General features: G+C 38.7%; 1 protein-coding gene across 4 annotated transcripts in view; it reads left to right on the top strand.

Moving 5' to 3' along the window:
• Positions 1-27,612, top strand: part of LOC139935453 (zinc finger homeobox protein 3-like) — a 151,328-nt gene that overhangs the window by 37,989 nt on the left and 85,727 nt on the right. For 2 of the 4 annotated variants that reach the window (XM_071930065.1, XM_071930066.1), the window contains exon 3: positions 13,980-14,042. The gene's annotated coding sequence lies outside the window, so the exon portion shown is untranslated. Of the gene's footprint in view, positions 1-9,247; positions 9,334-13,979; positions 14,043-24,429; positions 24,580-27,612 lie in introns of those variants that run through there. The other 2 variants (XM_071930067.1, XM_071930068.1) reach the window with 2 other exon arrangements.

Below are 27,612 nucleotides of genomic sequence, written 5' to 3'. Positions count from 1 at the left end.
TGTTCAGCGACAGAAAATCTCCATTGTCAGCCGAGGCTGTTTGATGCTGGTGTGTGTGTGTGTGTGGCTTTTTTTTTTCTCTCCCATCTTCTTGGTTGTAAGTGGTAACACAGACAAGTCTGAGCAGCTGATCTACACATCTTCCGATCATGTGAAATTGAACTTTTTTCATGGCTATAACTGTCACATACTTCTCTTTCCTATTAGTGGCGAGTCTAGAGGATAGTGAGTTTTTTTCTGAAGTTGTTTCATTTTTTGATAAGAATTGTTTTTTTCGCCTTCCATTTTGGCTTGATTCGAACATCATGCCTTGGTACAAATAACCTAATCCTACATTTGTACCTCAATGTTATAACACATCAACTACATAGTTCAACTTTAAAAAATAAATATTAAAAAACTCATTAAAATCCAAATGACTAATTTAATTGACAATTTAAAGTTTGCACTCCGCTGTTCATTTAGTTCAAACTAGCAGCTGGTGGAAAGTCCCAACACCTATATAGTGATTGGTATTCTGTTCGTTTAGTCCATCACCTCAGTGTTTACATAGAGTAGTATGCAAAGGCGTCTGAACTATCCTAGCAGTTCACAACGTTTAACATTTTTCTTCCGCCCATGATAATACAAAAATTAATTTCAATCCGAAGATCAAGTTTCATCTCTTACTACTAGAATTAAATTTGGATGTAATAGTTGGTGCATTTCAACCACCATCCGTACCCTTAGTATAACCAAGCATGCAGGCCTATATATGCATCCCTAAAAAAACAGCATGTTTTTTAAAAAAACCCAGCAAAACTCATTAAATTGCGTCGTAAATTTTGCTGCTGAACAAACCATTTGTAAAGGGGCAGCAGAGCATATAGTACATAAAATAAATCTAGGAATGCTTGGAAGTTTAATACTGTACGAAGGATAGGGACCACTGTGATTAATTGTGTTTGTAGTCATCTAAGCTATTTCAATACGAGGAATAGACTTACACGGCTTAAAGACACTGGACACTTTTGGTAATTGTCAAAGACCAGTCTTCTCACTTGCTGTATATCAACATGCATAAAATAACAAACATGTTAAAGTTTGAGCTCGATTGGTCGTTGGAGTTGCGAGATAACTATGAAAGAAAAAAAAAACACCCTTGTCACATGAAGTTGGGTGCTTTCAGATGCTTGATTTTGAGACCTCAAATTCTAAATCTGAGGGCTCAAAATCAAATTCGTGAAAAAATTACTTTTGTTCTCGAAAACTACGTTACTGCGGAGGGAGCTGTTTCTCACAATGTTTAATACTATCAACCTCTACACATTACTTGTTACCAATTAAGGTTTTATGCTAATAATTATTTTGAGTATTTACCAATAGTGTCCACTGCCTTTAAATTGTTGCTTCAAATTCTTGCGCTCATTTCCTCTTTGCTTGGAACTGATCTACTCCAGGGTGTGTATATAAATATTATATCTTGGTTTAAGGTATCTTAAAAGAACCTATGGAGGAACGTCATGACAGCTTGTCTGCACTCTGATACATCCTACCAATTATTGCATGTACGGCCCAGCAGTCCGCGGCAGGGTGGCCCGGGGCCGGGGTAAAAAAAGACTGGAGTAGACCAGGGGGAACCCCGTCGTGTTCCTACATTGACTTGATGTTGTCATAAGCGCAATTAGATACTAGACTCCATCTACCATTTATATACCCAGCCCTCTGGAGCTACTACTACCTTGTATATTTTTTATCAACCAAAAGAAAAGAAGAAGACAGAAAGAAAGAAGGAAAAAAAAAAACAGGGGGAAAAAAACGTGAGAGTTGGTCCCACCATGTTTGGTATGAGCTTCACCTATGCTGCCTGTGGCCCCGTAATTTGCAGGAATTTCAGTCGGCACAAATTGAATTATCGCAGATGAGATGCAAGCATCTGTTTATCCATTCCAGCCAATCATCCCAAAATAGTATGTCAGCAATTAATGTGGAACCTTTCTCTCTAGCGCTCTTCGCCTCTCACTTCCCTCAGTCCATCTTCCCCTTTTCCTTCTTTTTTTTCACCCCTTCTTCTCCCCCCTTCCCCACCGTTTTCCTTCCATCTTTCATCTTTCTCTTTCTGTTATTAAACCCCTAGAGCCGGGCTCAGCAGCTTAATTCTAGAGATGATAACTAACCAACTTATAAATGTCAGGTGCATAGCGAATCATTTTCTGGGCCAATTTTTAATTGCATTTGCAGAAGTGTAGTTTTTTTTCCCCTTCTCTCTCTCTCTCTTCCCCTGTTATTATTCCAAGGCAGTTGGCAAGATTAATGAGGGAGCAGTAGAGTTGAAGGAAGAGAGCTGTTTTGACACTTTTATGGGGATTTATTGTTTGCTAACCTTCTTAAGCACTTGGCTGTTTTTCAGGTTATGGGCAAACCAAAAATTGCTGAAGTAAGCTGTAACTAATTTTAGAAGGGCGGAGTGTACAAAGGCTTTTTCATTGCTACTTTTCATATCACTCTTTAACTCTCTGTTTGAAGGGGTTCTCCATGAGCAAGCTTTGAACTCTCACAGGTTTGTCTCTGTGGATGCAATTAGAGGCCAGGGAAATACAGGTGTAAATCTTTCTTGCTAATTTGAAGGAAAAAAAGGAGCATGGATCCTAATTTTGAGGACAGCTCCCCTGCCTCCATCACGGTGGAAGGAACTCATTCTAAATGCTTTCCCTGAGATTTGTTAGTGGCATTGCCAATCCTATCAAATTTCTTCTTTTTTAAGGGGTTGAGTTAGTTCAGTTGTGCTTTCTATGAACTTGTTTATTTTCTTTCAAAAGAGTTTGAATCATTGGAACTTGATTGTGATGTTAACATTTTCTCTCGGACAATATTGAGCAAAAATCTGATTAACAACAATCAAATGATTTAGCTTCCTTAAGAAAACTGCACATGCAATTTCTTGAGAAGAACTGAATCAGTTCATTTCATTACTTGAAGTGAATTTCAGTTTAGTTTTGACTTTTTCTGACACTTCCTCGCGTAGGTGGGATGTCAGCCACGTAACTGAACCAGTTGCACTCTACCAAATGTACAACAAATATTACTTTTCTCCTATTTTGTCAGTAGCAAACTGGAGTGTCCATCAGGAATTCTGGAGTTATAAAATCAAATCTCTCTTTGCATTAAGAATGGAATCATTTTCAGCAACCATTGTGAGTGTTTCTAAATGTGTTATTTCTGTTTGGTTGAGAAATGTTGTCTGGGTTTGAAAATTGTTGTCTGGATTTGAAAAATTTGTATCTGGAAAGGAGTTTGTAGGTTAAGGTCAGCTGATGATGACGTTTTTTGGAAGGAGACTATGTTGGGTATCAAATCATACCAATTTCCATTTTCTTCTGTGAAATCAGAGTTGTTAAATGAACTTCGACCTTGTTTCTTTGAGCAAATAGGGAAACGTTAAAATTTACGCCAAGTGTTCCCTCATGTGAGAAAGTGTTTGATAGCACGTTTAAAAGCAGACAGCGCATGCCCCTCCCCGTCCAAATTGTTGTTCATGGACGTGGCTTTTATAGTCCATAATGAGTTGCCATTAATTGTGTAATTAGAGGCTATCTGAATGAGATGGGTGATTGCACAAAACCATGGAAACTAATATTACGGGATTGCGAGCACCCGGTTGTAGTAATTATGCTAAACTTCTATGTAGCTCACTAACATATGATGGTTGTAGGACTTCTCAATATGGCAGCAATTATATCAATGAGTTTTATTCGCCAGGACGCCATTGTCTGCCGCATTTTCCAATTAGTTTTTCATTAAATTAAGGGCAGTAGAGCATGCATGAACTGTATGTGCATTTTCATAAAAACACAAGTTATTAAAAGGCAGTATAATTATGATCATGATTATCAAGTATAAAGGGAACATATTGGCCCCCTTGAACAAAAAATAAAAACACGTGAACAGGATTTGAAGCTGACAGATTGACATTAAACACCCAACCTCAAACGGTATCCCCCCAAAGCCCTAGTGGTTAGACGTGTAGAAAACAAGCAGGAGCTTGCTTGACCTTGCTTTGTGATTGAAGGAATGCGGATTGGTAAACTTGACTGTCAGTCGTTAAGATTCTTTGTAAGTTTGAATAATGACCTTTTGCTTAGTGGCGGGGGAAACTGTGTCAAAGGTATGTACGTTTGAAGCTCTCTAATCATTTAGAAATTATTCTTCTTTTGGGTCGTCCACATTTTCCAACTGGTAAATTCATCAATCAATTATTCAAGATTTGTCCAGGAGCATTTCATTATATGTCTTTCATCTATTAGTTACACTTTCTCTATGGTTACACTGGATTATAAAAACAGCATGAACATTTTTAAGGACACCAAACTGCAAAAGACCAATGACAACAGAGCAAAGCAGCAACAACACATACAAACAAGGCAGTGCCCCCCCCCCCCCCCCCGATGGATTTTTAAAACAAAGGAGAAAAAAAGACTTAATTATTTTCAACAAGATTATAACAACCCTACAGTTATCATTTATGAGAAGTATTGTGGAGAAAATCCTACACTTCTCTGTTGTTAAAAGTAATTTCTTTCCGCCGTATTATGTTATGTGTTAATAATAATAATAATTAAAACTTATAAAGCGCCATCTATCTAAGACTAAACTTATTCCGAGGCGCATAAAACAAACAAAAATAGTAACAAAACAAAAATACAAATTATGAAGCTTGGAAAGAAATAAGGGTACGTTGAATAAAAATGTTGAATTACATAAACGTGTTGGCAAAAATAAATGGTTAAAAACGAAAATGTGTTAATAAAAGTATGTAAAACAAAAATCAAAAAAGCATTTGGCTTGATATTTGTGTTTTTACCTTGCGCCAATTTCTGTTGAGCACTGTTTAACTCAGTACTTGCCGAGTATTTTCCTTTAAATCAATTAAAGGAAGTTTTCCTAGTATTCATCAGACCAAATGTTTTCATTTCTTAAATTGGAAGTGCATAATTCTTATAGAAGAGTAAATTAATTGCGGTCCAAACTGAGGACAGTTTCATCCCATTCGATGGTCGGGTTTTTAATGATTTTACCGTTACTGATTTGTCTGGGATTTTTGTTTTCTTTCGCCAATTAATATCAGGCTTATTTCCAATGCTGCAATCAAAATAAGCAATTTGCCATTTGTGGGGGGTTCTTAAAATGTAATTTCTTTGATTTGACTGAATTTGTTTCTGATGGAAATCTTTCTCTGGAGGGATTTGTTCTGAGTGAGGTCTTGATGTAACCAGTAAGCTCTCGGATTGGAAGCAATCAGTTGTTTTTTGGTAATTACCAATCGTGTACTTAATTCTTATGTGTTGTTTAATTTAAAACACGGCAGAAAGATGCACCTGCATTATATTGTTTAATGTAATTCTAATCAAATTAACGTTCGTCCTTCCCGCACAGCGGTTGAGGAACCTTCTGAGAATAAATGTATTGCAAACAATTCAAAGAAGACTCTCCTTGATGTGGATTAGCAGAGTATTATGACAATTAAAAATAAAATGAAAAATAAATAAAACTATCCTAGAGGTTACTCATTTGTAGTCAAAGAGGGAAAAACTACTTGTTTTGTCCGCTGTGCCACTCTTGCAAAGAGCCATATGGTGGACAACTCTTTTAAGAGTGAAATACAGGTATTCTCAACTCGATACAGAGGGAAGTTCATTCCAATTTTACTCAAAAAGAGTGACACAGCTGACTTTCACTCTCAAAAGGCAAAACTTACACCACTAGGAAAAATGTTCTCTCTTTTACATTAACAGTGATTTTCGGACTTGCAAGATCAAAACGCTTTACCCATTTAACAAAAAATATAGCATTTCTGGCAAAAACATTTCAAGGGAAAATTTCTTTGTATCATTTGTTGTGTCCAACTGTGCCTTAAATCTGAACTCAATCTTTCCCATGCCCTTTATAAAGGAACTAATATTGCACACTTTGTCACATGTCCTACTGTACAAGACTTGAAAGTCCGGTTCAGAAAGGGTGGCTAAAATAGTAAATTAATTTAATGTGAATGATCAAAACACTCCTTATACTGAACCTTGCTTGATCATGGTCCCCTACCACTTCCCTTGATAATAAAATTCTTTGAAAGACAGGTTTTTTTTAAGCACTAGAACAAATCCAGTGAGAAGTATTAATGTGGACAATTTTGCAATCGAGGAAGATATAATTAGCTGAAGCAGACTGCTTACCAACCAAAAGGACCTATGGTATTAATGCAAAAAAAAAGTTAATAGCCTGACAGTTCCGCCCTGGCAGAGGTTTTCTTGAAGGCTAAATCATTACACAACACAACACAATTTGCAATCGATAGCAAATGTGCATAGAGTATCCTTCTTGGAAAGATTGCATCATGAGCATTTGATCGACTTAATTCATTCCAATCCCCTGTTTACTTCTGGGACTACTGTTGGAAATAACATTGAAATTAGCTGTGTTTAATTCTGATGTGAAATATTTATAACGGTGATCATTGATAGTGAGATCAATTTACATTTATTCTCAGTGGCTTCTACTGAAAATTGAGATCTCATTTTGAGTCAGTGCTCGAGTTTGGGGGTAACCTCCATAAGACAACGGGGCTTTTTGCTCAACATTACTTATAGACTAGAAGTTTATATCACAAGAAAAAATTGTATGAGGACAAATTATAAACAGTTTGGTGTGTAAACCTTTTTTTCTCATTTAAACTCCCAATATCTCTTCGTAATCAACAATCTGTCAATATGTTCAAAACACTGCTCAAACTCACCTGTTCTGTTAACAATATCTCTGTCAAGCACATTCGAGCATGTATGGAAAATGCGCTATATAAATACATTATTATTGTTTTTATTATTTTGTTTAATATTGCTAAGTAAACTTTGACGCTCAACAGAATTGAAAGATATTGATCAAATTTGAAGTCAACATTTGAACACCAATGAGGTATTATTTATTAATAAATTGAAAAAACATAAAGAGCACTGGGGTGGATTTCACAAAGAGTTAGGACCAGTCTTATCTCGAGTTAGGACCAGTTACTCGTCCTAACTTAGGACTAACCATGCAATTTGTATATCTCCTAGGACTAGTCCTAAGTTAGGACTAGTCCTAACTCTTTGTGAAATCGACCCCTGGACTTGTTTGGACACAAGTTTACGGGCCGTATGCTAAAGTCAATGGCCACAGACCTGCAGTCCTGTGCCAATTTGGAGCCCTGTGAGTGATGGGGATATGGGAGGAATCTTTGAATTACATTTTGTTTTTAAAGAGGAAGAGGGAGGTGAGAATTAATAGCCCCAAAGTTTGTACATTTTTGTGTTTTAAAGAAAAATGTAAACTGGAATTAAAAGACGTGAAGTTGATTGTGACACCCACATCCCCTTCCCAATATCCAACCATCAATTATTAATTTGTTAAAGCTGCATTTGAGATGATGCATTCAATCGAGATGAACAAGGGATCCCACTTGGGAAATGATTGGTAAATTATGATCTGACTTGACTGCAATCTTTAATCTTATCCAGATGTCTTGGAAATTAAACCGATTTCAAAATAATGATCATCAGAATAAATTACCCCCAAAGTGAAAATTTATGTGGTGTTCCTGAATGATGAAAAAACCCAAAGGGTTACAAAACTGTTCTATAAGTCTCATTAATTGTATAAACAATAAGATATACATTAGCAACACATATTTCTCAAATGAGCCTATTAGATATAACTGTTCAAAATGTAATGTTTAGATAAAATGGCAACCAGAATTTTAGTTCAGATGAAATTAACCGGAGGAAAACAAATATATAAAAATGAAGTTATTTTCTGTTAGCGAAGCTCTAGACGGTTGACATGTCTCGTTAGAGACTCAAAGAACGTGACGATCTCTCCTGTTGACCAGTTTTCACACTATCCCTACTCTCAGCTGGTATGTGCTTCATTATCACCTGTAGCGCAAGGCTGGCACAGTCCCCCGTCTCATGTTGTCCCGATCTATGTATAAAGAAGAAGAAAAAACCCAGAGCCAGGATCGGGCGGGCGGTGAGCAAGCTCTCCCAGCCCTGCCAATTGAGGGGACATGCAATAAGGCATCAGGCCCCGGGCGGTGTAAGAAATAGTTTGCCTGGATTTCCCATGGACAGCAGCACAACACTTGTTCCTGTCACTCTGTTGGCTATACCCTCTAGTTACTAATTAATATTGAATTCCGATGAACAACCGATGTACTTTTTTTCCCCCAGCTCATCGCCCCCATGCCGATCATGCGGCCCGGGCGTGCTTATTTCAGGTGAACAACTACCCTTTTTCCTCTCTTCTCCCTTTCTCCTTTTTGCCCGCTGTATAGATTGAGCATTTCACAGTTGAATTTTTGGTAAAATATAATCTGATTTACGATGGGTTAGTCATCAATAAATAGTCAGGTTTTCTACATTTTAGGTAGGAATGTCAAAATCAGCTTTTAATCAGGGGTGGAGGATGAGGTCATGGAAAGAAACATGTTGTAAAAGTGTCTGGAGTGACCAGTTTAGACAAATTTCATCAGCCACTTCCAGATGTATCTATTCCTAAAAACCTCTCTCAGACCGAAACCCTTTGAGTTAACTTCATCCTTGAAACAATTGTACACCTTCAAGTCATGATCCCACACCAAAGAAAAAAAAAAGAAAGAGAGATTATGTTGGACGAGACAAAACAGTGGGCTCATCCGCCTTCAGGATGCTGCATTCACATCCCGCAGGCCTGCGCTAAACCACTGTAGTTGTACCTGTTCAGTCATTGATGAAATTTGGATTACAAAGACAATTGAACAAGTTTTTTTTATTATCGAGGCATGCATTCTCCAAGCCAAACACCATTAGTCAACTCACTGGCTCCCAGGGTCTGAAAACAATACCGATAAGAACAAAATACCTAACCAGCTTTAAGAGGGCTGCTCTCTTCAAGAATAGGCAACCTTAAACAAAAGATAAGCCGTCTTAAGAAGGTAGAGATGAATAGGGGTTAAACAAAAGTCTTAAGAGCAGTGGAGGTGGAAGAAGTATACCTGTGGAAGCCATTAAACAGAAATTGGCAGGTAACAATAGGCAGGGCTGACTAAGAAACTATAGAGGTTGCGTAACGGGTATTGGGATTTCGGCATTTGCATATGAAGAGGGGTGCACTGATGATGGCATGGACTCTATCAGGTGTGTTTTTTCTTGTGTGTTGATTGGGGCTTTGGCTTAAATCAGGTGTGTGAGACATTAGTTTGGATAATCACCCGAGTGATGTGACACAGTGGTAGAATTTCTCCTGAGACGTTTTGTGCAGAACTATAGTTGGAGCGATTTCCTTCGACTGGTGAGTGAAGTTTGGAGAAGTTTCTGGCTTCCTCTCATATTTTATTTCTAGTTCTTGGAAATTAACTGAACTTTGGTGATGTGGGATGATGGTAGAAGAACGGTGTGTTTTTCTAGCACTATGGATTTATTTACAGTTGGGCAATCAATATGTGGGTGGTGTTAATGGCTGGTTGTGAAGGAAACATTTGAGTAGAGTTTTAAAGAGAAGAGTTATGTTTGAAGGAGTTCACATTTTGAAATGGTTCACCATGATGGATGTTGTTTTTTGTGGGAGTGCTACCAGTTGGGGGGGGGGGGGGGGGGGCTGGAGAAACCCCATTACCTTGCCCCGCCCCAAATGTGAAGGGGAAAATGAAACACATTGTTTCTTGTGAAATCACAAAGTTTGTGCAGAGAACTATCAAATTAATAGTTACTATTCAGAAATACTACTTTTGGAAAGATTAAGGGTTTGCAATTCTAGTGGGAAAACCTTTGCGTTTGATATTCTCAATATGGTCAAAGGTGATGGAGATGATAATAAAGAATTTCTGAAATGACTTCTTAAAACTATCTGTATGAAACGTCCCCATATTAAAAAAGGTTCTAGTGTTTGTTTCAGACCAAAAATAACTTTAATCTTTAGGGGTAGACTTTCATCAAATTTGTAAGATTAAGAAAAATATGATATGCTTCTTGGTATTAAATGATCTTTAGGTAAGATAATCTGGAATATTGCTGTCAAAAGACTCGGTTTGTTTCGAGACAAGTTTTGAGGAATAGGCCTTGGAGTATAGTGCCATCGGGCAAGTTGTTGCTCTAGCCATGGAGAAAGAATTCATGGTCTAGCCTAGCCTGAGGTTATACCTTATAGGTGGATTAACACTGACAAGAGTAATTAATAGCGATTATACTGGAGGATTCAAGCTATGAATGGATGTGGATTTTGCTCTACTGTTGGCGGGAAATATCAGGGACCACCAGGGATCTAGGCTGGTGCCTACCCAGCATTCGGTGTTCGCAGTCGTTAAAGGCACTGGAATTGTTAGATTATTACCCAAAATATATGTCAGCATAAAATCTTGCGTTGGTAACGAGCAAAGGAGAGCTGTTCATGAATATAAAACATTGTGAGAAACGACTTCTCGCTATTTCTCATTAAATTATTTGAATCTGAGAAAGATTCAGGCATTTGAAAGCACATTGTGCAAAGGTTTATTTTTTTCTTTCATTATTTTCTTGTACCTTCAATGACGATTAAGGAAAATTTGTTACAGGTTTGTTATTTTATGCATATGTTGGGAAACACCAAGTGAGAATAATGGTCTTTGCAGTTACTAAAGGTGTCCAGTGCCTTAAAATGCTACAATCTAATAAAGGAAGCTGCAATGTGAGGTATCTAGCATTATCTGTTGATATGCTAAGACTGTCAAGGTTGAAGTTTTATTGACATTTAATAGGGCCTTTTGAGAAGAAGTGGGGGGGGGGGGGTGAGGAAGAGCTAATATGCATCACATGGTCATCAGGGGGGGTGTTATGTGGGAATCAAGTTTGCTCAGTGGTTTCATTTCCTGCCTTTCACCTCTGTGGACCCTGGTTTGAATCCCCACCTCATACCAACGTCTTGTATGTGGATTGGGTGTTCAGTCCCTACCTGATTGCTTGGGTTTACCACCAACATCCACAACTGATCATTTCTCCAGAAGACGATCAGAGCATACTGATCGAAACGTCGAGTTAATCCGACGGTTCTTTTCAGAACCACCCCAACTCATTTAGAGATAGTCATTACATGGTGTTACCGCAAACTCTTCTATATCTTATTTCCACCATGCAAAGTTTCAAATCCTACTGATCATTTTTCTTGTTTCCTATTATCCTACTTGGCCCTAATTGTGCTGTTAGATGTGTTATAAATAAATAGAGATTTGGGGTCAACTGCATCAAGGGCGGAGACTGGGGCGGAGTCATGGGGGCAGTCATTGCATCGTTTTTCATTAGATCTTTCTGTCTGAGGGGGGTCAGGAATATTGGGACTGGTAGGGGCAGGGCCATAAGGGCAACAGAGTATAGTGGACAGAGCAAAGGGGATCCCAGGCATAAAGGGCTGTCGAGCCCAACAATCTCATGGAGCTGCTTAAGCACAATAAATAGCAAAGCACAACAGAACTCTACATACTAGAATATTAGGTTAGCAGCTAAGGTTACTGCTTATAACTGCTTAGCAGAATTTGTTCAACCAAATATTCTCTGCTTTTAAAAAACCAGCTCTATGAGTATCCAGACTGATCTATAGACGCATTGATTATGTCATATTTGAGCGAGTACTGTCATGCACTACTAGCCTTGGTGAAATCACCGGAGAGTGAAGATGCGTATCTATCTATGTAGTAAAATCACATACCATAGAGTTCATGGCTAACGTGTATTATTATTTGCGGTCCATGCATGACTGGGTAGCAGATGGGGGATTTGTGCGTCTTCTGTAAGGAAACTGTCAAGCATTGTCTTGCACATCTATTTATGTGTATTCATTGCTTTTCAATCAAGATTAGGCGTGACTGACTTCAGGGACTTTTAACGTAGGATATTTGTTTACAAATGCTGACTCATTTTTAAGACTTGTTTAATATTTGTCCCCCCTTTTAAATGTTGTCTTACGGCGTTTTAAAATTTTTCCCTTGTAGTTGAGTGGTTTGTTTCGATTATTTTCAGTCGTAACGTTTTATGGATGATAATAATACAGAGACGTGATTGTTTCTGGAGTATTGTGATCACACTGTTAAGAATCAATTTAGAGTGTAATGTGGCGAGAGTGGTGGGTCGTTGGAATCGGTAAACAAGGTTTTAATGATTTGCATTACAGGTTTGGGGCTCGATTTGACCATGGAGGCAACAGGTGGATCGTCAGCTAATAGGAGGTCATTAATACTGATTGAATTAACAGTCAAGTCCAAGGTCTTTGTCTCGCAGTTGTGATTCCATTCTGAGGCTGTTTTTAGTACAGCTATGGCTGAGGCTATCGTTGGGGCTGTGGCTTGTTGTGTCTTTGGCTAGATCACTGTGTGCTACAACACTTGGTGCTTGGCCTTGGTTCCACAGCTTAAGATCAGTAACTTTGGCTGGGGCTAGATCACTAGGTAGATACCACAACCACAGCCAATGACACTCAAATGGACCTTATGCGCATGATGTCATTTGAGTAGTGCGCCCTCGCCTAGAGGTCAAAAGGACATCATTGGTTAATCCTGTGTGCCGTGCGTCATCTGTGCGTTTCCATTGTTTCATCGTTTTTACCTCTTCGATGGTGGCTTGATTTCGTAAAAATGCGGAAGGTTGAAAGGATACAACCTTGGAATCAAACCAAAGCCGTGTTAATTCTATGGATTTTGTTTTCCTTATTTCAGGATTTTCATTAAGCCTTAAACCTTTTTGTAAGAAGTAAATCAGCTACCAAAGGGGGAAAGAAATACTTTAAAATTGTATTTCTACTGGTTTTGTATTTCTCGTGATGCACAGAGTCTGCAAACCTCCTGAAATGTTAAACATCTGAGAGGTTCTGGGTCTAAACGCAGGTCCGTAAGCTATTTTGTTAGAATGGTTCACTTTTGTCAAATCTTCCTGTACAGCTTCTTTTTTTTTTTAATGTAAGTTTGAGTCTCAAGTCATGATAATGATGAGGTTCATACATGGAAAGGCACTGGGGCAGTTTGGCAATGTACATTTTGTTTTATATTCAATCGCCTCAGGCAGCGAACATTCCAGCTTGAAAGGAACACCCAAACTTTGTCTCGTTCAGCGTAATTGTGGAATTTGTGATGGTTAGGGCATACATGTAGCTGTTTGGTTTAGGGCATGGAGGAAGGACATTTAGTGTGTGTCTTTTCCTCTGTCTGTATTACTCCTGTCGTATACATTGCTTCATTTAGAGGATGAAACCATTTCTGATTTCTGCAGAACTTAGATAAAGCAATCTTTCCATGTTCTCTACTCTGTTGAAATGTAATTTTAAATACCTCTCTGATTGTTGTCTGAAATTTCTCTGATTGCAAATTTCCTTATTGACAAAAGACATAGATAGTCTGCGATATAAAAACAGGGCTTTGGCTTGGGCTTAGGCGTGAGCTTAAGCTGGGCTTATCTAGAAAACATACACTTTCCTTACAGGGCTTCAATCAGTCCAATTGAGACTAAGCCTAAGCCAAGCCATGCCTTAGCCAAGCCCAGCCAAGCCATGGGTTCAGTATGCGATATAAATGCATGTCCATACACGACAGAAAGTGTTAAGCACACGGACACGCTGACAATACGTAATGTATCAAAAATTTCCAACACCCAGATTGATTTTTCATAAGCTCAGCCTGGAAAATAATATTTGATAAAAGATGTCTGAAGATTTGTGTTAGCAGCAGATGTATGTTGGTGTCTGTAGTCTGATGTTGATGAATGGTTGCGCCAGCAAAGGAAAATATTTGTATACACACACCAGTAAATGAATAAAGATTTAGCCCGCATCTGTAATTGCACTTATCTATTACCGAGTGACCTTCATTGGTTATTACGAGATGACCTTTAACCCCACTAGGCACCTGCCTCAAACCCATAATGAAATTACAATCTAATTGTAAGTAATTTTCTTTGGGAAATTTTATCTTTTAACTACAGTTAAGTCTTCTGGCTTTCCTTTAATTGACCTTGCACTGAACACTCTGGAGCCTTCATCAAAAGGTAAGATGTTACTTATGGCTTTCCCTGTGTTACTTATACATAGCTGTTTGTTTGTGAAGAAAATGGGAATTAAAGAATTAGACTTGCACTAGTCTTAACTGACTTATGTATATCCTGATGTTCCTCATGAATGAATCGTTTCTCAGATTTCTTATATCTATTGGGGAATGATGCCACCAGGGATGTGGTTGGTATCCTCTGTCACTATGTAGATGGATTCAATGTTTTCATGAAATTACAAAGACAGTTGTTTGTGGTTTTAGATTGACAACAAAACAACTGATGACTATACCTTTTAAGACACTGGACACTATTGGTTATTTTCAAAGACCAGTCTTCTCACTTTGTGTATCTCAACATATGCATAAAATAACAAACCCGTGAAAATTTGAGCTCAATTGGTCATCGAAGTTGCGAGATAATTATGAAAGAAAAAACACCCTTGGAAGATGAAGTTGTGTGCATTTAGATGGTTGATTTCAAGACCTCAAATTCTAAATCTGAGGTCTCGAAATCAAATTCGTGGAAAATTACTTCTTTCTCAAAAACTATGGCACTTCAGAGGGAGCCGTTTCTCACAATGTTTTATATCATCAATCTCTTCCCATTTCTCGCTACCAAGTAAGGTTTTATGCTAATAATTATTTTGAGTAATTACCAATAGTCTCCACTGCCTTTAACACAATATATAGATTTGACAAAAATATAGACTTCATATATTTTTACATTTTTGTGCATGTGCGTTCACCAACAACGGACTACACCAGCTTTATAGAATTTGTAAAAAAAAATAATTCAGTCAATAAAACATAATTATTGTAACCAACCATCTGTCTTTTTTTATGCAGAGGTAAGTTTTAATAGTTAAGGCAATTAGCAGTATTAACAAAGGTCTTTAACAATTCTACATTTGAATACAAACAAATAAACTTGATTACAATAGAATAAATTATTGATTCGCAGTGGCATAAAACTTATGGGGTGGTTTTAACATAATTTGTTTGTAGTGTTGAGGAACATAAGCCACGGTTATTGGGTCAATATTTATCCATGAATTTAAAATCATTCAGCATGTTTTGAATAATCGTTTGACTAAAAAAAAAAAAAGGGAAGTACGATTTTTTTTTTTTTGATAGAAAATATAGTAAACCGAACAGGTTTTTATTACCGTCTATATAGAAGATGTTTTCTTAACCCTCCCACTGTCTGACCAATCAATGATAGATAAACTATGTCATCCTACAATATGAAATCATGTGGTGAATGCATCTACACAGTATACAGTCAACCCTCCTACTGTCTGACCATTCGATATCAACTTCTGAGGTTTTGAATGATACTTGTCAGTTTGCAGTATGATTTCAAGTGGTGAATGCATCTACACAGTACACTGTCAACCCTCCTACTGTCTGACCGTTTCATCCACTGAATGATAAACTATGTAATGTCGGCCTATAAACAGTCAAATCAAATGGACACAACTCTGTGCACTAGCGCCACTATATGCACAACCCCTACACAGTTGAATGGTTTCAAACGATTGGTCAACTCACTGACAAAATGATACCCAAAGTAGGAGGGTTGTTCAAGATGTCTAAACTGTGTGGCAAAAATCTTTCTCTCTTGAGTTTGTGCTCATCATAAGCTTGTCACACTGAGTAATTTTCCTTATTTTTATATATATTTTTTTTTCGAAGGAGAGGGGGGGGGGGGGCACAGTAAAAACCAACATTGACTGAGTCCTTGAGAGAATTTACAAGACTCGACAGTGTAGTCTGGTTAAACAGAATATTCCACAGGGAAACTACGTACTGTGATTGTTATGTACCAATTGGATTTATTGTTCATATACATGATTGCACTGCAATCATCACAGTACAAACAACTGCTTTATTTTTCCCTCCACCTCTCCACCTCTCCCATGTGATTATCTTTGGTCCATGTGTGCAAATGTGTCTTAATTGTGTACATACATTATGCGTATGTGGTTTCCACTGAATCCCTTATTATCTGTTTGCGGAGGATGGTGATTGGCACCGCCCAGTGTTTGCCCTCAAAGTGCTGTTGTGGCTGGGGCAAGTTTGTCGCTAGAGCAGTGTTTCTCTTTTTTTTAAATTTTATCCGGAGCTCGGGTGATAGTGGAGATGATGATGGTGGAATTAAACAGACATTGGGTCTCAGTCTGTGGGCTTTATCATAGGGTGTTGAAGTTTTTGAGTCCCTACTGTATCAAGAGGGCAATGGTAACCCAAAATGGAAAGTTGGAGGTTTGGGCAAGGAGTTCTTCTCCCAAATCTGTCCTCCCAAGACCCCCAAGCCTCCCCTTTATCCTCTTCATCTTCGTACACCCACCGCCGTTAAACTGAAAACAAAATACTTAACTTTTTCAAAAATAAACCACAAAACTAGTGGTACATATCTACCAAACATGTACAGCACTTTGGGATGTCGTTCCTTGTCTGGTTCTGTGAATTAATAATGTTAATGTGTTAATTACTTTGTATGCATCCGAATTCAGCCTTTTTGCTCGCTATGTTTGCATTTTTAATATTAAACCAATAAATAAAATATATAACACAAATACACGCCCCTTTTTTCGTTATACATGCTCATTTTGATGGTGTTGGAGATGTCGATTCGAGATGTTATTTTATCAGTTTTAGTCGGTTATTGATAAACATTTCTCGTAGGTCAGCCAGGAAACACATAGTAATAAAAGGGAATGAAAAGAGACTGCTCAATGTCATTGGCGGACAGGGGAGACGTCGTTGGAAGAACTAGCCTTTAATGAAAATGTAACGAAGCCCTGTTAGGGTATAATTCATGAACATTACCACTGACTAGAAAGCCTGATTTCTCTTCTAACTTGAAAACCATGTTTGTAGATATGATTAATTTGTCAAATTACACGAATGTAGATAGAGCGTGCTGGTTCGCCTATTTATAAACCCAAGGGAAGTACATGCTTGTTCATGAGTAAGTGAGATCTAACGCTGGATTTTCTATGTTTTTAGAAAGTTTTTTTTCTCTTCTTTTCTTGTTTTCCCGCCCGCAGGGAATGAATGGAAATTTAAATCAGCCATGTTAATTGTGAAAGATTCTGCCCTCTTGTAGTCCGCAATGTCACTTTGTATTTGTTTGGAGAGACAAAAACAAAACTTTCTTAAGTGTGTCAGCCCCGATGGAGGGGAATTGATTAAAACCGTTGTCAATTGTCAGTGATGGTTACTTCAAAGGCAGGGGGGATCTTACACATTTAAATGATTATTCATTCCAACCGGATGTGTTCTTATTATTTTTTTGGCAATGGAGCCAACAACTTCTCATGAATACCAGGGGGGATTACCAGTAACATACCTCAAAAGTCTCTATGTTTCATCACCTTAGCTCATCTGTGGAGACGTGACAAAAAAAAACCAATACCCATAAAGTTAAAAAGCATTCCTCTAAGTAAATTGTAAGGGAACGGCCATTAAATTAAGAAAACAGAGCCAGTGTATAACTCTGCATTTTTATATTAACCTTCTACTGCTTGAGACGAAAAAATGCTACACTTTGAAGCGAGGCCTAATGACTGTAGGCTGTTGGCTTTTGTTGATTAATGAGATAAATCTAGGCCAGGGGAATGCCTCATGTTTGTCTTCATAGAGCATCAATTTTTGTGGGTCCTGCTTGCTCAATCTAACCCAATTTCCCCATGCTGCTAAGGGGGGGGGGGGTTGTAGTTCACAGCAGTGTGTCTCTCTATCACATTGCTCCATTAATTACCGTGATGAAAACGTGAAGTTGTTGAGAGTTTGGAATGAGATGAGGGGAGAGATGGAAAAGACAGAGAGAGGTAGCTAAGAAATTTCTCTTTTCCCCTCGTCTAAACTGCATTTATTGAATTAAGATACAGCCTGATTAAGGGGGGGTGGTTGTGTCTCTGTTTTATCCCATTACTGACGTTATTGGGGGGCTGTTGACTTGGAACATTTGAGTCGATGATTTGTTTTCTTCTCTCCCTCTCTCTCGTGATTCGGTTTATGTTTTGAAGTCATTTATCTTGAGGTATATCCGGTAATTAACAAGGCCAATCGGGAGGGCAGGCCTTCGGACTAATGATTTTTTCGCTGCCGAAAATAAGAGCACAGGTCAAGATATCCATCTGCTTTCCATCTGCCAGATTCCGTACATCAAAGACATTTGTGCATGAATCACTTAGTTTGTTAAAGAACTGTTTTTAATACTGTTTTTGACATGTACATGTACATGTAAATTAATTCACACAGTCTCCAACAGTTAAAAAGAGCGTACATCAGGTTAACAAAATTATATATCCAACCCATTATTGAGTTTCTTGAAATGTTGTCAAGTTGCAAGAATTCTAAATGGTGGCGTGTGGTTACCAGAGTGGAGTTGTGTGTGGGGGGGGGGGGGGGTAGCATTAGTTAAAAACCACAAGGGAAATCACTACTGCACTGTGAGGTTTCCCTCCATGGATGGATCCAAAATAAGCTATCTACACACACAGGTGAGGCAAGGGGGAAAGGGTACCATTGGAAAGGAAGCAGGGATTTGACAGAGTCGTATTTTCATAGACCGAACCCTTGTCACCTTAACAAAGCGGCCCATGCTTCTCTCCTTGTTTTGGGAGATTATGCACAAAGTGTCTTAGTCTTTTTCTGTTGTTAGTGTTTTCATATGTTTTGCGTGATGAGAACTAATAAACAAACAATCCTATGTAATTGAGGTACTATTTTATTGAGGTAATATGGATGGGGAGGTTGAAAATTGGCCCGGACTACTTTTAGTAGATCATTATAAACTTCATTATCACAGAGTGAGTTCTTAATTGGTCTCATTGTTTCGACTACCTTAGCTATACAAGTACCGTTTAAAGATGTCTAAACCCATCAGAATATAACTGTATGTTCTGCTTTATTCTTTTGGATTGAGCTGAGGACTGCCTTAAAGGCAGTGGACACTATTGGTAATTATCAAAATAATTATTCGCACAAAACCTTACTTGGTAAGCAGTAATGGAGAGAGGTTGATAGTATAAAACATTGTGAGTAACGGTTCCCTCTGAAGTGACATAGTTTTACGAGAAAGAAGTAATTTTCCACAAATTTGATTTTGAGACCTCAGATTTAGAATTTGAGGTCATGAAATCAAGCATCTGAAAGCACACACTTTCATATGACCAAGGTGTTTTTTCTTTCATTCTTATCTCGCTTCGACTTCGACGACCAATTGAGCTCAAATTTTCACAGGTTTGTCATTTTATGCATATGTTGAGATACACCAAGTGAGAAGACTGGTCTTTGACAATTACCAAAAGTGTCCAGTGTCTTTAAAGCCATTATACACTTTCGGTAAACAGTATTGTCCAAGTCCCACACTTCGTGTATCACAACTTATATATAAAATAACAATCCTGTGGAAATTTAGGCTCAATCGGACATCGGAGTCGGGAGAAAATAACGGGAAAACCCACTCCTGTTTTCGCGCGTTTCGCCGTGTCATGACATGTGTTTATAACAAATCCGTAATTCTCGTTAACAAGAATTTATATTGTTTTACCGTTTTCTCAAAAAGTAAAGCATTTCATGGACTAATATTTCAAGAGAAGTCTTTCACCATAACCTTCTGTAAACCCTGTAAATTATTTGTAAATCTGTGAACTTTTTTTTTTTTTTTTCTGTACCGAAAGGGTCCAATGGCTTTAAGCCCTTTTGGCACTACCTTTACCTTTGTATCGAGTAATTGGTGGCCCATGTAAAAAGTCTTATAAATAAGGTTTAAAAAATGACCTGGAGATTCCTTTCACACTAAAATATCTAACCCAGAGAAAAGTTAACCCAGTTCCATACTAAAACTGAGATTAGTGGGTTAACCCTGGTCCTTGGCTAGGTTAAATTGTACCCCGGATTAAGCCAGTTTCGGGGTTTGTTAATCCGGAGAATTTTTAGCCCTTAAAAGTGTAGTGTGAACGCTCCACTTCATCCAGAATGTTTTCTTTACACTAAGATTCTCTGGATTGAAATATAGTGTGAAAGGGGCTTTAGAAAGCTAATTATGCTTTGCAATTGGGTCAGGCGCATACCGCCATAATCAGAGTCCAACTATTCAGGTTTTGAGTTATGGTGTTGAAAGGATCCCCAGTCTATGACTCAACGGAGTTTGGGTTTTAATGAAAATATCACTTGAAAATAAGACATTTTGATTGAATGGTGTCCAAAAGTCAATAGTGTACCCTTCCATGAACATGGAATGTTGAATGTTGTTTAATAAACACCTCGTTCATCAGGCATTGACAGATGAAAATACCTTTTACAACACTTTTTCCTGGTTCTAGGATTTTCTCAAAACCTCCTTGAGCCTTCAAATTTTTGTTGAAAGAAGTTAAGCAGTCACCAGTAGTATATGAGGAGCTAAGTTTTCCCCGTTGGGAGGAGAACTCACTCAAATTGTTTTGCCTAACTTTTCCTCGCAACGGGGAACACTCAAATTTTGCCTTCACTTCTCCTCTTTGTTTTTACCTCACTTCTCCTTTGAACGGGGGAAAATTAGCTCCTCATTGTGTCCCAACCTGTAGTTTTGTATTTCCAGTGATGCACTGAGTCTGTAAACCTCTTGAATTGTAGCATCTAGAATAGAGGGGGACCCAGACCCGCAAGCCGTTTGACAGGAATGTTCGCATCCATACAATCTTATCCCAATCGGTGTTCATGCGTTATTCGTTGAATGAGGTGCATGCTGGTGTATTAGTTAGTGACCAAGCTATTTATATCGAGATGGATCTCATTCCACAGCTACCGCCTGCGTACTGAGTTCTGGCGAATTTGTCTTTGAAGCCGAAAGGAAAACCACAGCTGGGTGCATAACAGAATTATGTCAAGAGAAAAATGTGTTAATTATTTTTTATCGGGAATAAATAAATCTGTAGAATCAACAAAATAGTTGTACTGCCTGCTAGCCTCTCAAAGTATTTGTTATTTTTACCTTCTCAGCAGATTATCTTGGCTCTGAAAAAAAAGGTTATAGTTTAAGGAAATGTATATGGAAACTACAGCTATATATAATTGGCTGGAAGTGCCCCATATCAAAACGGTGCACCCCTTTATTCCTCCCCAACCTAAAAGTTTACGCTAGTTTCGTCACGGCTGCCTTTCCTTTAAGATGAAGCTCTGTGGATTGTTAATACCGTTTTTAGACCAATAAGCCATGAACAAGTCTGAGGTTAGGTCTAGCCAAACTGCTCATCCCTACACCTGTCACTGCCTGTATCAGCAAAGCTGCACACCAAAGGGATGTCACACTGTCACAATCATTGCAGACATTTGTTGTCAACTTGTAGCCTTATTGTTGCATTGATTGATTGGTCCGAACATAAGGAGGAACAAATACTGGGTGGACTGGAAGCAAGGGAGGAGGGAACTAGATTGTTTTAGTCATCTTTAGTGGATGACACATTGGATGAATTGGCAGGTTTGCTGATGTGGTCATCAGGTCCTGGGAACCTACATGTAGGCTGGTTGTGGGGATCGCATTGTTATAGTAGAAGGACCTGGGAACTTTAAAAAAAGAAAATATGTTGACAAAACCATAATTGATGTCCGGGAAATCCGGGGACAAAAAATGATTATCAACATGCCTGGAACAACCAGAAGGCACAGCCTTTAAATTATTGTTGAAAACAGAATACTTTTGTGGAAATATTTAAGAAACTCCTGGGGAGATGCATTGTTTTTCCCTTTGTTTTTTTACTTCGGTTGTTTGTTTTTCGTTTTTTATTAGGTTATAATATACCATGTATCTTTCTCATAGAAAATTTCACTGGCAAGGTTTTGTAAGATGTGTTTCTTGTAAAATAAGACAGTTTGCATAAAAATGAGGCACTTTTTTTAAACCAATTTCTGGTCTGCTCTTAGCATTCAAGCCTAAAGAGATATATGTGTTACATCAGAGTGCAGTCTTGGAATAGATCCAGGTCTTCCTAAGCTATGTGCCAATCATAACTCCTTAATTATGATATCGCATTGTTGAACTGTCAACCATGAGCCAAGGTAAATTTGCTCCATTAATTAACTAACACATCCACTTCTTATATATACACGGAATAATATAAGACGGGAAAAAAAACCATCTGTGATTATGTCAGCACTCCAATGATTAAATCCCCCATCGCATCATTAGAGGGAAATGTTAATTTAGGTGAGATTAAAAAAGAAAAAAAAAAACCTTTGATAATTGGTTGGGTTCTCTCGTGATTAATAAGATGGCACATTGATGCTGGTCAAGACGGAGAGCAAGAGAAGCTCGTTGGTTATCTTGAGGATGAAATTAATTAATGGATGTACACAGTGAGGAAGTTTTAATTATGTCTGATGGGAAAACGTCTTATTATTTAAAGGATATTTTATCAACTTGATATGTGGAAAACTCAGTTTTGAAGTGTTCAAAGTAACCTATTTCATTAGTTATTTTTTTAATTTTCAGTTACAGAGGACCACCCACCACAAGACCAAGAAATTTTGAAACCTTTTTAATTATGATGATATTATTTCAAAGTGGAAATAGAATATGCAGAACTGTTTTAACCTGTTTATTTTATAACGTAAACCAATTTGAGCACAACCTAGATTACATCAATCAACTTGATAATTGCACGCATTTTCCTTTTGTTCGGCACTACTGATTAATTGGTCGTTAGTGCTCGCTCATTAGCCTTTCCAATTTGCAATTTCCCTTTTCTTTTGTTTGGGGGATACGAGACGAAACTTTGACACGTCAATTGTTCTGTCTTTAAACATTAATATTCGTGCGAAATGAGCCCGTAAAATCATTCTATGTCAGGAAATGTTATGTTCCGGTCATTATAAATTATCTCTGCCCTAGTTGACTGTTATATAAAGTTATGTATTTTTGAAAGCATTGTTTTTACTCGTTGTCAACTTGAGTAATTGAGTAGTGGAATTGATAAGACAATAAGAACGTGCATATATTATGCATGGCTGTGTTAATCCACTGTGAATACACGGTGAACCATCAAGGCAGGTTATCAGCTCATTTTTTCTTGTCTCCGATAATCAAAGCCAGTTCTGACCCAGTTTCTCCTGGTCTTCATCGTGTTCTTTTTCTCTTGCCCAATTTTTTAGTGCACTTATAAACGACTGTACCGGGCGAGCCTTATCAGTTGGATATCGTAGGAGTCGTGTTTGGTTGTAAGGGGACACCCATTCCTACCTTAACCTAATGGATATGGAGGAATCACACAACCATTCCCCAATCCATATTCAATCAAAATTTCCACCGTTGATTCTCAAACCATTTGCCGCGATTATTTTACAACTTAACTGCTTGAGAGTGAGTGCGATAAAAGAATAGGGGCCCCTCAAAAAACAGAAATCAAAGACGAAACAGAAAAAAATACATTAATGAAATCTCTCGTGGCGTTGTGAAAACAGAAATGGAAATATAATCCCAAAACACATTAATTTGGCGAAGGAGCTGCCGGTTATTTTGTTTTTCTTTGCACTTTCTTCGGATATGGCAAAAGGTCATGTTCCATTTTTAGGGAACAGCGAAGATTGCATTATTTCACTTAAAGGGAAGGTACACGTTTGGTAATTGTCAAAGACCAGTCTTCTCACTAGGTGTATCCCAACATAAGCATAACATAACAAGCCTGTGAAAATTTGAGCTCAATTGGTCATCGAAATTGCGACAAAATGATGAGAGAAAAAAACACCATTGTTGGGCGAATTTGTGTGCTTTCAGATAAGAATAAAAGACTTCTAGCTACAAGTCTTTTATTATTTTAGTGAGAAATTAACTCTTTCTCAAAATCTATGCTAACTCAGAGGGAGCCGTTTCTCACAATGTTTTATACTACTAACAGCTCCCCAATGCTCGTTAGCAAGCCAGTTTTTAAGTTAATATTTGTTTTGAGTAATTACCAAACGTGTACCTTCCCTTTAAAGCATCATCTTTGTGACTGTCTTGCAATAATCAAGTTAGTATCAACCATCTCTAGTCCCTTTTGCAGAAAACCTTTTCCCAGCAACCAATAGTCACAGGTTCTTATTGAGCTTCACAAAATGATTTACAAACAGAAGATTTTATTATTTTCAATGAAGGAAAGTAACAGATTAATGAAGTTTAACAAATTTTCTTCTCTCTCAAATGCACCCATAGAGTGAATTGGTAATATCCAAAAACCCAATTGCAAACCGTGGACCGTTGTTAATTGTTCCGTTCAGATCTGGTCACAATTCCATTGGATGAAGTAAATTGGGAGTTTGTCTCGTTCTACAGTGGCATAATCGAACAATGGGAGGGGGGAAAAGCGATCAAATTGACATGAAATACAATGTAGTTCTACCTCCATGGTTTTTTCAAGGCTGTGAACGAACGGACGGAACAGTTGTGAAGCTCTCCGGGACGTCATCGTATTATGATCTGCAGTGACAGAAGTGTTCATTGTTACTTGGTAAAAGCTGAACATAAAAGAGTTAGGGTAGACTGCAATTTGGTATCCTCAATTGTACAGGTAGGATGTCATAATGGTAGTTTTTATTCAATATTCTGGATCGAAAATGTCTTTGTCAAATAATAATCGGGACGTTTCATGGAAAAGGCCTTTTTTACGTATTTTTACACAACATATCATGGGAGACACCCAATAGTCACAGTTGATGAATAAGAGTTGTGTAGCACCCTGTGAACCATTGCTCTATTATCTGGACCCAGTTTCAGAAAGCAGAATATACTGACTGGACAAACTTCTTTGCTTGAAAGCCAAAATTTATATCAGCAGGACACCCTCTCTTGGTTGAAATCTCTCTCCTTCTTCCTCCATGTCTTGGTAATTCTCTTATCACTAAAGATCCAATAATGAATCAAAAAGACTCAGGGAAATTAGAAGCAGCTGCCTTGGCCACACTGTGGTCTGTCTCTTTAAGATTTCTGTGTTTTACTTGTTACCTCAGTGGCTGACCTTGCTCTAAGGTCAACACCCCCCCCCCCCAAACACTCTCTCAGGTATTAAAAATAGTCTGGTTCTTGGCCTGATTTGGGGAAAAGCTATCCGGTATGTGTGGAGGAGCTTTGGCACTGGACGGCATTCCAAGCCAATCTGTTGTATAATCAACTTCTAGGAGCTATTCAACTAACGGATTTATAACTAGGGTTTAATGTCCACTGTCTGGCCCCATTAGAAGTTCTCATTTTTTTGTTAGTGTGGAGTTTGATTGGAAAGCAGAGGTCCAGAATAGGAGTCTTGTTCTTTTAATGGGATACATTCTTAATGGTCAGGTTGTTTACATTTCAGGCATTTCTGCCATAAGGTCCCTTGTCTTCATTTACAGCTAAATCTCCTTGTGCATGTTTACTCCCTTCTTTCCTATATAATTGGCTTTCCTGGGCCTGCAGTCCTCTGTGGGGCCAGCCCTGGCTGGTTTTCTTTCTCTCACTCACCCTCACACACAGATTTTTTCTTCTTCTCTACTTTCTTATTTTCCTCCTCTTGCAAATTCATTATCAACGACACCCGTATCATTTTTCATCTTGCCTGACCCGAATATATCAGAGGATCATAGTGATGGGGGCCAGGTAATTAAGTTTGCTTGTACCTGAACGAAGGCAACGTCTTACTAACAATTATAAGATGGTGTACTGGCAGTGGATATGCGAGTGTAGATTTTCCCTTTTCATTTGGGCTCGGGATTAATTTTGATGCTGTCAGACATTATTGCAGCTACTGCACTTTTCGTCTTGTTGCCGCTCACCAAAAAACATGTTTTTATTCCGGGTTCAATCTCCAGAACATGTCCGCTTTTTTTCTTCTTCTCCCTTCCACTATCTCTCTCTCTCTCTCTCTCTCTCTCTCTCTAGAAAATTACATCACTACTGTAATATTGTCATCGCAGGCCGATAATTAGCAGAAGGTGTGACTGGATGACAGTGTAATGCCCTGTGTACTTTAAGGGGGGTAAAAAGGACTAGATTTAGCGGGGGGAAAGAATGATTGCTAGAGGGAGTGTTAAACGGAGGTGGTAGCCGTGCTTGAATTTTCTTAGCCACATGTCATGGACCTCGTCCTGAATTTGAATGGCATTTTGTATGTATATAGGTCTCATGTTACACATTTTCGCTAGTGTTCTGCATATTCACCCTCGGTATTAATTTATCAATATTTCATACTCGGCGGTTGCCATAGCGATGCATTTGAACCGATACTTTGCGGAGATAACAAATGTTCACACCCGCATGACTAACTACATTTACTGGGGGGGGGGGGGGGGTAGAAAACTCTAAATTGTGTGCGATTTTGGGGAAGATTGTTATCGTGGAAGACAGGAGAGGTTTGTTGGTTCGTGTTGAGTTATAATCTATTAGAGGGTTGTATGTTGAGGATAGCCTGTAAAAAGGGAAAACCAATCATGTGGAAATATCATGAGAAGCTGCATGTATTGAATTCACCAAAATTCTCTCTCTCTCTATCAAAAGAAAGAAAGGAAAATCATCAACCATTACTTGGAAATAAAAACAGTAGTCCTAATAAATCAATAAATAAGACAAATGTATTCTAATAAAAGTAGATAAACAAATAAAACATAATATAATCCCAAAATAATAAAGATGACCATGGTGCAAAAAATATATATATATATAAAAAATGGGTTAACTACAAATTTTTAAAATGCCAGATCATAATTTTTAATATAGGCCTGAATGAAGAAGGCTCACCCGTTAGAAGAATTGACCATACGCACAAGATGTCAGGTGTAGAGGCAGCCTTGCCTAGAGGTAAAAATGGAGGTGTTTGTTGGCTTAAATCCTAAGCCCCGCAGGTACAAATCTGTGTGTTCCCATTATTTCATCATCGGTTAACCTCGAAGATGACGTCTTGATGTCATCATTGCATGAGGTCATTTACATCATTGTGAACATATTAAAACCAAGACGAGAGCGGGTAGGCCAAGACTAGGGCATGGGGGCCAAGACCAGGCCGACCTAGACAAGGATGGGGAGGCCAAGATCAGGGCGGGAGGCCAAGACGAGGGCAGGGAGGCCAAGAGGGCGACCTAGACAATGGTGGGAAGGCCAAGATCAGGACAGCCAAGACAAGACCAGGGCAGGGCTCAGGCCAAGATCAGGGCAGGAGGCCAAGACGAGGGCAGGGAGGTCAAGAGGGCGACCTAGACAATGGTGGGAAGGCCAAGATCAGGACAGCCAAGATCAGGGCAGGAGGCCAAGATCAGGGCAGGAGGCCAAGATGAGGGCAGGGAGGCCAAGAGGGCGACCTAGACAATGGTGGGAAGGCCAAGATCAGGACAGCCAAGACCAGGGCAGGGCTCAGGCCAAGATCAGGGCGGGAGGCCAAGACGAGGGCAGGGAGGGCAACCTAGACAAGGGTGGGGAGGTCAAGACCAGGGCAGGAGGCCAAGACCAGGGCGGCCAAGACCAGGGCGGGGAGGCTAAGATGAGGGCAGGAGGCCAAGACGAGGGCTGGAGGCCAAGATCAGAGCGAGAGGCCAAGACGAGGGCAAGGAGGCCAAGAGCTGGACAAGGAAGAGGCAGA

This window comes from Asterias amurensis, chromosome 3, assembly GCF_032118995.1.
Source record: "Asterias amurensis chromosome 3, ASM3211899v1".
Lineage (NCBI taxonomy): Eukaryota > Metazoa > Echinodermata > Asteroidea > Forcipulatida > Asteriidae > Asterias > Asterias amurensis.
Note: the sequence above shows the minus strand (reverse complement) of the source record. Positions and strands in the feature narration are given on the sequence as shown.